Raw genomic sequence first — 8089 nt, 5'->3', positions numbered from 1 at the left:
TTCAGGGTGACACCCTGAACTGCCCTATCACCTGCAAGGCTGAACCCCAGCTACCCAGATGGTGCTGTTTGACCCCATCCCCCTGCATGGTTTGGACCAAGGCTGAACCCGAGTTCTCCCCTGGAGACCGTGAGAAGGGACACAGCTTTCTGTTCAGTCCAGGCTCGTCTCTCTGTGCGAGAGGTGGAAAACCTTTCAGCCAGGGAGCTGGAAGGGGTCCGATTCATCCTCCGGCATCACTTTCTCGTTTTGTAGCTTAAACAAAATAATCTAGGAGCCAGATGGTAGTGCCACAGTAAAACGCTCCGCTCTGTGAGGCCGACCCACCAGGGAAGGTTCTGGGTTCACGTCGGGAGACCCCCTTGAATGCACCAGGCATATTCCTCACGCTCCTGGGCCTTGTGTTCCTCAACCACAAGAGGAGGACTGTCGCTCTTACTTCATGGAACAGCAGGGGCGTGTCCCGATGGGATTACTTATGCTCAGCACACACTCATTACTCAATACAAGGAAGATGGCTGTCTGGTCAAAATAATAGTGGTTTTCTCCTTCTCAGCGCGCTAGTTCTGAAGCTGGTGGGGTCTTGAAATTGTTTAGTGCCCTCATCGTTTTGATCAGGACCAGAGGACAAAGGGCTTCCTCTTGCCTCTTTTCCAGACCTGTGGGGGATGCCCGGCTAGCCCGTCCTTGTTCTTTACGGGCCTGGGGTGACTCAACGGTAGAGAGCGATGAGGCAGACCCTGGGGATTGGAAAAGAGCAGGCACCTCTCTATTGCTTGTTCCCTTGTCTTGTGAAACCTGTCCAGCCTATGGTGCAACACTTTTTTTTTTTTTTTGAGAGGTTTTTGCTATAGGGTGCGTGCGCTCGCCAGAAAGATAGAGACAGAGAGACAGAAAGCAAGAAATCACCCCCCAGGGGGGATGGCCATGCCACAATCCCTTCTCCTCCATTCTCCTCTTGGCATCTTGGGCACACATGCACAGATGACCAGTGTGAGATTAAGCCACTGGGTCTAGAACTCAACCCACAGTCGACTACATGGGAGCCCAGTGACATAGCCATTATGCCAACTGCTGGTCCTGGTGCAACATTTTAAAGGCCTGCTCTGCAACCCCACCGCAGGCTGGCAGTGAGCCCCCTGGGCAAGATAAAGAGTAAGAGGTAGAGAGAGGTACAGGGAGAAAGGGATTCTTCCAGCCCAGTCACTTCTGAGGTCGTAGAGCATTGGCCTGACGACCCCTGAGACAATGTGTCTTTCCTTTCTTTATTTCTTTTCGGACATACCAGAGGATGTATGCACTTGCCAGAGACAGAGAGAGAGAGAGGAAGAAAACACCCCTGCCCCCATGAGGTGTGGCCACACTGCAATCCATTCTCTGCCACCTCACTCTCCTTTTGGGACTTTAGGCATGCACCCACGTGCACCTGGAGTGTTTTTCAAGTCACTAGGCTTGGGACTCAAACCACACAGTTGACCATGTGAAATCCAGCCACCGTAACCGCTACTCCATGGGCTGACCGGATACTCCTTGGAGGCTGATGGGGACAGCATAGGCTTATACCTCTGGCCACTCTGCTTGTGACCTCGTTGACCGAATGTTTTCTAGGCCTATACTGAGAAAGCTGTTTTTATCATGTCCCTGAGGTCCTAAACCACGACATCTGAGTTTGACTTCGGGTTGTTCACCTGTGCAATTTTCAGCTTTCTAGATCCAGATAGGATCCTGGCTCTCTCCACCATCTCTTTTGTCCCCATCTCTCTAAATCCTAAATCTCTTCAAAGACCACCCAGCTCGTCTCTCCAGCTTCAAGTCTTTACATGGACTGGAAGGAATCCTCCTTTCCCACTTAGCAGAGGCCGCCTCGCATTGCCACATACATTCCAGACTCTAACGCCCTTTCTACAGACACACATACCACCTATCCTTCACCCCAGAGAGTCACCACTTGGTTGGAAATGGTCTTAAATCCAATTGCCTATCATTTCTGAAGGCTGAGGTCCATCTCATCTTTTTTATTCCTCAACAGCACTACATCAGGGAGTTTTCGGCTACATCTGATGATGAAATGTACAGAAAGAATGAAAAAAAAACAAACCGAAAGCATATTTTTTTTCTTTTATTGGAGAGGTTTTTGCTATAGGGCGTGTGCACTCGCCAGGGACAGAGAGAGACAGAGAGATAGAAAGTGAGAAATTACACCCCAGGGGGGATGGCCATGCCACAATCCCTTGTTCTCCATTCTCCTCTTGGGATCTTGGGCACGCACGCACACACACCCGGTATGAGTTTAAGCCACTGGGTCCGGGACGCGAACCACAGTCGGCTACATGGGAGTTCAGCGACATAGCCATTACGCTAACTGCTGGTCCCACGAAAGCATATTTTTAAAAATCTCATGTAACATGAATCTTAAAGAAGGACAGCTCTGGGTTTGGTAATATATCAGTTAGCTATTGCCGTGTAACTAACCACTTCTAAAGTTAGGGGCTTAAAATAGCAATCATTATCCTTTCGCTCCCAGTTCATCAGGTCAGCGAATTTGTCTGGGCCCAGCTAGGCCATTCCTCTCGTCTCACCTGTGCTTCTGCATGTGTTAGTGGTCAGCTCTGGGCTGGGTGGTCTGGCTGTTGGCTAGGAGGCCTCAACAATCCTGCCCAAGTCTTTCATGTACCTTAAGCAGGACAGCTGGGCTTTTCTGTATGCTGGATGTAGGAGTCAAAGAACAAGAGCAAAGGTGTCAAGGCCTCTTGAGAATAGGTTTGGAATTGCTACAATTACTTCTGCTGCCACTATTGGCTAAAATAAATCACTAGGCCAGCGCAGACTCAGTAATGGGGAAATAGACGGCGCCTCCTGCTGGGAGACACTTCAAAGTCACATTGCCAAGGGTGGGGTGGAGGACTGGAACTATTTTTGCAATCAGTCTGCCACACAACCAATGATGTGAAGGCTCAAAGAATTCTGTTCTTGGGGGCTTGGAAATAGACGGCGCCTCCTGCTGGGAGACACTTCAAAGTCACATTGCCAAGGGTGGGGTGGAGGACTGGAACTATTTTTGCAATCAGTCTGCCACAACCAATGATGTGAAGGCTCAAGGAATTCTGTTCTTGGGGGCTCGTTTGGCTTTCCCCTGCTCACAGATGGTGGGAGCAGCGATTCCAAGTGTCATGTTCTCACTCCACAATGTCTGAAGGCAGGAGAAGTTGAGTCCCTCTCAGAATGAGGAAAATGTCCCCAGCTGTCCCTGTGAACCTTCCCTCCGGCTACCTTAGGCATACACAGCTGTCCTAACCAGCATCTGCAGAGGGAGTAGATTACCGTGATTAACTTAAGAGTCACGCTTAGGATGGGGAAGGGACCCAACTTCTTTGAAGCATTGGCTCCTGGAACCTGAACAGAACTTGTTCTGAGAGCAAGGACGCTGGGCTGGGGATCAACAGAGTGTGTGGAGGAACCACCTCACTCAACAGCTTGTACTGCTCTATTGTGGCTGATCATTTCTAAAGAGCCAGAAGGTTCATGTGCTCCACAGAGAGACACAAACGAGGCACCCCAATGGGGCGTGGTCATACCAGGTCCCTCCTTTTCCATTTCTCCATCCTGTGGAGAGGTGGGCACTCGGGCACACATGCCTGCTGTGGTTTTCAAGCCCCCAGGGCTGAGATTCAAGCCACAGTCAGCCATGTGGGACCCAGCTCCCTTAACCACTGGGTGACAAGGCTGGCCCCTATTTTTTATTTTTAATAGACATTTATATTAAACCTATTTGTGCCAGGCTCACAAAAACCCAGGGCGAGCAGAGTGTCAGTCTTCGGAGAAGGGGGCAGACACAAGCTAACAGCTGGTTGTAGTGTGGTGTGGGAGGGGGTAGAAGTCCAGCTGGGGGCCTCCGTGAGGGCCTCTACCCCGTCCTGTTGCTCACCCTTTATCTGAGCCCTTACTGCGTCCGGCCGGCCGAGGGAGTGATAGGCACAGGCCAACGCAGGAACCAACGCACATTTTAGAAGTACTCAGAGCTGCATCAGTTACCTGCAAATTAGGGCTTTTGTGGAACAGGCTGCGCTGAAATACCCCGCGGGGACTGCCGGCCTAAGTGGGAGTCCCCTTTCTCCCTTGGAATCAGATTGGGGGCGACTTTCAGGCGGGGTGGACAGACCCAGACCCTGAAGTGGCTCCAAGTACATGTACCCAGCTCATTTCAGAGAGGACCACGTAGACAGGGGAAAGATGCTGGCAGGAACTTCAGCTGAGCTGGCTGTGAGGACTGAAGCCACAGCAACACCCTGGACTGGGTGGAATAGCTAAATGTAGCCCCCGGCACCTCCTGGGCTGGACCTTCCCAGTTAGGAATTCAACTTCTTCGGATGGGGAACTGGCTAGTGCAAGCAGAGCTGGTGAACTCAGTAGGTGACAGAGTGGAGGCAAAACAGGTGCCCTGGGTCAGTGCGGGGAGGCTTCCCAGAGAAGTCAACAAGGCCTTGGAAGCTGACTTGGGATTTGAAGATCAAAAAGAAAATCCTGAATAGAAGGAATGGCTTGAACAAGGCGCAGGGTCTGCGAGTGGAGTGATATATGCAAGCAGCTGGTCTCTTGGGACATTACAATGGGTGGTCCAAAACGCAGGGGAGACTGCAAAACAGGCTTAGCTAGTGAAGGGCCATGAAGCCGCCACAAGATGGCATCATTCGGAAGGCTCCGGGAGCAGGCAGGAGTTTTAACTCCCGAAGGATGACACAGGCAGACCACATTTGGAATGACGCCTGGCAGGAGTGGGGACAGGAGTGGGAGAGGGGTTAGCGGGTGGGCAGGATGCTGCATGGCTGGCATAGCGGTTGCGGGAAGTGGGAGGGAGGCTCCACCCCTGCGGTCAGGAGGATTTGACCGAGGACTTTGTTTATAGTTGCTGGTTCATGTGACAGTGAAAGGCACCCCCACTTTCGACCAGTTTTTAAAAGCCCCTACAGACAATGCACCCCTTTTTTTGCCGGTGCAGGGCACACCTCTCTCAAAACTCCCTGATCCGAGGGTGGAGGAGGCTACAACCACATACTGAGCATTTGCAAGGAGCTTAAGGTTGGGCGGCTGAGTCCGGCTCTGCGGTTCCAGGAGCCCAGCGTTTGAAAACAGCCTTTGTATTCCCGGGGCTGCGCGCCAGGCGCCAGTCTTTCTGCTCCCTGGAGTGGAAAATGCGCATGCGCAACCACCGGTGTTCAGGTGGGTGTGGGGGTGCTGCCATGCCTGACCTCAGGACATTGGGGCTCATAAATTCCAACTCCTAGGCCATGCCCGTGGCCCTCCTGCTGGCTGCTCGGAGGGGTGATGAAGAGCAGCGTCTTTTGTTTCTGGAATGTCCTCCATGGAATATTTAGGACTTTCAGGAAATCATCAAGAGCTGTCTGACAAATGGGTTTATTTCTAAGTGAAGGACGCTTTCCCCCACCAGGTCCAGTCCTCCAGGCTTGTCTGGGCAACCCCTGCTTCCTGCCTTTGGTGCGGGGGAAGCTGAGGCAAGGTGTCTTTGGACGTCGGAGGCCGCCAAGGAGTGTCACTAGTGATATCAGCCGGTGAACAGAAGCTGAGGCCCGCAGGGTGCTTTCCTTAACCTCTGCTTTCTTAGTGTAACAGAAACATGGCAGTGGTCCGGTGACTCCGCCCTCTCGGAAGAGTGAGACCCTGTTACAGGCAGCCTGACTTTGGACCCAGCACAGAACCCATTGCCCATTGTTCCTCATCCTCATTTACTTGAGAGAGCTTTTAGGTCACTAAAATAAGTAAATAAATAAAAATTGAAAAAAAAAAGAATTATGCTCACGATGTCCTGTCATGCGTTCATGTGCATGAATCATTTATTTATGTAGTTATATAGATTTATATGAAACTGAAGATGACGCATTGGAAATCCAGCAATTCCTTCGTCTGCATTCACGAAAGCATAGTTCAAATCCGTGTCTACGACTTTAGGCAGTGTCTATATAAAGTGGAAAAGCTGCAGCTATCCAGCTGACGATAGCAGACTCTCGGAATAATGCCTTGGGGGTTGCATGATGCTGATTGGCACTTCATAAGTGAGCCAAAGGTTGCTTTTGGATCCTGACCTGTGCCTGGAAATTGGAGAAGATGATAGGACTTAGACGACCCCCCACTCACTGTAAACAGGCTTTGTTTGCATGTTTTCAGACTCTGGGCTTCGCATCGGAATTATTCGTAGGAAGTTCAGAAGTTGGACTTTGTGGTGGCTATTTTATCTCAACTGGTTGATGAACTCAAGCCCAATAAAAGAGTTCTCTCTGTGGTGTGGGGATGGAGTTCGCAATCGAGGTCCAGAGTAGAAAGCATGGTACCATGGGAGGGTGTAAGCTTCAGCACCTTGCTCTCCTGGCTCCATCCATCTAGCCGGGCGATTTGGGTTGAATTATTTAGCCTCATGGAGCCTCAGGTTTGTCATCTGCCAAATAGAGAGAATAATATCTATTTCAAAGAATGGGTGGGCTTATTCATGAGCTATAGTATTTAAAATGTATCAAACGCAGTGATTAATAAAATGAAATTATTATTATAATTAGGCTACAGAGCTTAGGCATTGGCGGTTCTGTAATTACAGCTGTGTGTTGCTTAACCATGGGGAGACGCTCTGAAAAAATGCACCAGTAGGTGATTTTGTCCATGTGCAAACAACGTCGAGTGAGCCACACAGACCTAGAATGGATAGCCTGCCACTGTGCATGCCTAGGCTAGATAGCACAGCCTATATGCTCCATCATTGCTGTGGCCTGTCGTTGACTGAAACAGTACATGGCACGTAACTGTATTTGGGTCCAGGAAGCTTAGCTTCGTTCTTGCTGTTCTTTTTTTTTTTTTTTTGAGAGGTTTTTGCTATAGGGTACATCTGCTCACCAGAAAGACAGAGACAGAAAGTGAGAAATCACACCACCACCACCACCCCCCACCCCCCCGGAGGGATGGCCATGCCACAATCCCTTCTCCTCCATTCTCCTCTTGGGATCTTGGGCATGCACGCACATGCACCCAGTGTGAGTTTAAGCCACCAGATCCGGACTCAAACCATGGTTGACTACATGGGAGTCCAGTGATGTAGCCATTACACCATCTGCTGGTCCTTCTTTTTCTTTCCTTTTTTTACATTTTTTTCTTTTGGCTATGGTGGAAAAAAGAAATCTGTCTCCAACCATCTTGATCAAAAAGGAAAATGTATTAACTCATATAACTCTGTATCTGAAAGTGCCCTTCAGGTAGAGCATGGTCCAGGCGGTAAAATTCTTTCACCTGTCTGATTTGGGTTATGCCCTCCATGCTGACTTCAGATGCTGGGAAACTGGCTAGTTACTCCAGGCATATGTCTTCTCAGGATCTACTTTAAAAAGAGGGTGCTCCGGTTGACCTAACCAAGTCCACGGTCTGATTTCCACCGTCAGAAGTCCACCTTATGCACACACCTCACTAGGCTGGGGGATAGTGTACTTTGGACGTACCTGAATCACAGCCACACCCTGGGAACCAAGATTGGAGTCAGGCTTACCCAAAGCATGTGTACAGAGCGTCGGCCATGGAGAAGGCCCCTCTGGAGGGAAATTTGTGTTCTGCAGGGAAAAGGAGGGGTAAAATGGAGGTTGGGTAGCTCAAAAAGGTAATATCCCCTCCTCCAAACAAATGAACAAACAAAAATGGAAATATCTACTATTACCCAAATTATTTTGTGAGCCTTTTAGCAGGAGAAAGAGGTCATGGCTCAGATAAACCAACACCAAAATAGGACAAGAAATAGGTCCATGACTTTAGGGAAGGAATTCCTGGATCTACACATGGACTTGCTGCTTCAGGTTTTAAGATTATGGATTATCAAAGAATGTTTTGCATAATAATTTTTTTAAAGTTACCGGTGCTTTTTTCAAAACTGTAATAGCCTCATTGTTTTATGAAGATAATGTTTGCAGGGCCAGCAGGTGGCACAGTGGTTAAGGTGCTAGACTCCACATGACTGATAGCGTGGACCCGAAGACTTGAAACTCACACTGGGCATGCGTACATGAATGCCCGAAATCCCAGGAGGAGAATGGAGGAGAAAGGA

Source organism: Tupaia chinensis, unplaced genomic scaffold (assembly GCF_000334495.1).
Source record: "Tupaia chinensis unplaced genomic scaffold, TupChi_1.0 Scaffold150288_1, whole genome shotgun sequence".
Taxonomy (NCBI): Eukaryota; Metazoa; Chordata; class Mammalia; order Scandentia; family Tupaiidae; genus Tupaia; species Tupaia belangeri.
This window is presented reverse-complemented; position numbering follows the sequence as displayed.